We start from the raw sequence: 3,209 nt of genomic DNA, 5'->3' as shown, positions 1-3,209 counted from the left end.
AGAGAGAGAGAGAGAGAGAGAGAGAGAGAGAGAGAGAGAGAGAGAGAGAGAGACTTTTAAGTATTCAAGCTCATAATCCCCAATATAATTCTCAGTATATGGATATTTATCAGTGAGGAGTCTGTGAAGAAAAGGCAGAGGTGCATAAGGATGGGGAGAAGGGTAGGGAATTGTCTTATGCTATTTCCCCTAAACCTTTCTAGCCATATTTTTCACATTGTTCAGGAAGAGAAGTGTTACCCACATGAACATTATTACTTCTTTTCCACCTACATGTGCTTCCATCTGTCAGCACGTGCTGGTCCCTGGTTTGGAATGATTAGCCCGTCCTCATCATTGCCATCATCCACTCACTCTTCATGGTCCCATTGAAATTCCACTCCCTCTGAAAGCCTGCAAAGGCCACAGCTGAATGCCATCCCTCACTTTCAGGTCATATTAAATTCTGCCCCTCTTTTTTTCTCCTACTACTTGCTTCATGGTCCTTTCTCCTTAGCTGTACGTGTTTAAGGCAATTCTGTGACCTCTGGAGCCACAATCTGATTTTGAGTTTTTAAATACCCTTTCAGTTGTCAAAGCCACTGTCATATTGTTTAATTTAAATAAGTAAATATGATTAAAGAGTTTTACTTAGAGCTGAAAATGTTGCAGTGCCTACATCAATTGGGAACCTTCATATGGACACACTTTGACCTTCTGGGAACTTTTAGAGCAGTTAATTTAATTCCCTATGGTTGTGGAGCAACCGTCCATGCTGAGGCAGACCATTATTTAGAGGCAATAAAGTCCCTCTCCTATCAGCTGCCTTTATAGCATGATCAGTAAAAACCATCCTTCTTCACTAGTGTTGCAATGGTTTCAGGGAAGACATGGGCATTATTAATAAGCCTTTCAAAGGGTCACAACAGCTTTCTTATGTAAGCAATGATTCGCATTGCTTTCTAAAAACAGTTTCGTTTTTTTTTTTTTTTTTTTTCAGCAAGATTTATATCTGATTCTTTCTACTAAATTATCTGTGCCAGGCATTGACTTTTTTCTCACTCCACAAGGGTCGAGAAAATTGTAACATAACTCTTATTTTCCACTTCAAGAAAAAAAATCGATGGTCATGTTAGTGTTTTTGTCTGTTTCTATAAGACAGAGACTGTCATCTTAAAGTCTGACTGACAAATGAAAAGGAGCACAAGGTCCATGTATGAAGGTCTTATCAATGGAGCAATGATGCAACCATCAGCCACAAATAACAATAAACATCTAACTCATTAGGGAAGGGGAAAATTAACTCAAATTACTAGGCAAATGGCTCTGTGGCTTGTGCGTCAAATAATTGAGGAAAGACAATGAAGAGTAACAATTCTAATGACCGCTTTAGTAATACAGCAGAGTGATTTAAGTGAGAAGAATTATTTATCTTGGGGTTTTTGCATCTGTTTTGCCTTAAAATCAGTCATTAGATGTTGGCTTATATCTATCTACTCCATTTGAGGCACTAGACAGCCTAGCTGGTGGATTTTACATGAGCAGCATGCTAGAAAACTATGCATCTTAAAGTCAGACTGTATGTAAACTGATTCAACAAACACTGTGACTCCCATGCATTAAACATATGTCCTAAAAAGAGTAAATGAGTTATGCTGTAAGAGACTAGGTAGGCAGGTATGGAACAGAATCAAAGGTGTATTTTATAAATGTGTCAGTGTGTGCAGATGTGTATGTGTGTGTATATATAATTGGATTATAAATAGCAGAAAAATGTTTCATAAAGGTGAAAGGCAATTGAACTACTGAAAAGGACAGTGTTTTATGTCAAGATACAAGAATAATCTCTTTGTATATGTGTGTGTGTGTCAGTGTGTACATTTGTGTTGTGTAATGTGGAGACTAGGAGTTGATGTGAAGTGAAGTGTCTTCTTGTCCCTTAGTACATACAGGGATCGTCAATTCAGTAAGACCATCTGGGCAGGAATTTCCAAGAATCCACCTGTTTCTGCATCCTAGTGCTGGGATTACAGGTGTATGGTGTCATTTCTAATTTTTTTCCCCTGTGCATCCCAAGGGATTGAATTCAGATGTACTTGTGGGGCAGGCATTACCAGCTCTTCTATCTTCCCAGCCCAGGAATTACCTTGCATTGCTGTCAGTTCCCTGTGGTTGGCAGTTTTAAGCTATCTCAAAGACAAAGAAAGGGCAGATCAGAAAATCTGAATTATCACCCTCTGAAAAAGACAATGTATAGTTTTCTATAAAATATAATTTGCTTTTCCTTTTTCTATGAAATTAATTAAATGGGATGTAGCTTGCTCAGTTTTACAAGAAGCAGAGCGCTCATGGGTCACCTGTGTGAAGAGCTGAGTACCAGATTGCTTTCTCCCGTGGTTACCATCAACTGAGGCAAATTTAAAACACAGAGTGGACTCTTGTGAGCTCATTATTTTGTGAGATAGTATTGACAATGTTATAAGACATCTCTACTATTTTATAGTCTAATAGAGAGTGAAATTATGAGAAGAGGGGTAATTGTTTATTTATAATGACCATGAACATTGTTCACAGAACTCCTGGCTAAACTAAAGAGGAAGAAAGACCTCTGAAACACAGATTTTTTTTGATTTCTGATTACAAACTTCTTGCAAATAGCCTAGATTGTATCTATAATAAAATATGAATGAACCCATTATATTTATTAATATTTGAGACTTTGGCTGGGATTTTAGTGGAGAAATGTCATGTATCTTAATTTATATGAACATATATACAAAGTGTAAATTCCCAGATTTTTTTAAAGACAAGGTCTTACTGTATAGCTCTGGCTGCAATGGAACTCACTATGTAGACAGGCTGGCCTTGAACTCACAGAAATCTGCCTGTCTATGCCTCCCAAGTGTAGAAATTAAAGGCATGTGCCCCTGTACCTATCTGGCTAGTTTTGCTTAAATATTTCAAAACTCATTAGAAATATTTGAATGTTATCAGTGCTACCACATTGCAAAGCCCCCAAAGCAGCAAATACTTCCCAACACTGAAAAATTAATATAGTTTTTTTTCTAGTTCTAAGAACTAGAAAATGTTTAAGATATTCTATGCAATCTTTTAAATCCTTAATATTGGGTCTATCCATTTCATTTTCATAATCATCATTATTACCAATAACATTTATTCTCATTACTGTGTTAATTTTTAAAGAAATGTATTTTTTTTACTTATTTACA

This window comes from Mus pahari, chromosome 1 (genome assembly GCF_900095145.1).
Source record: "Mus pahari chromosome 1, PAHARI_EIJ_v1.1, whole genome shotgun sequence".
Classification (NCBI taxonomy): Eukaryota; Metazoa; Chordata; class Mammalia; order Rodentia; family Muridae; genus Mus; species Mus pahari.
Note: the sequence above shows the minus strand (reverse complement) of the source record.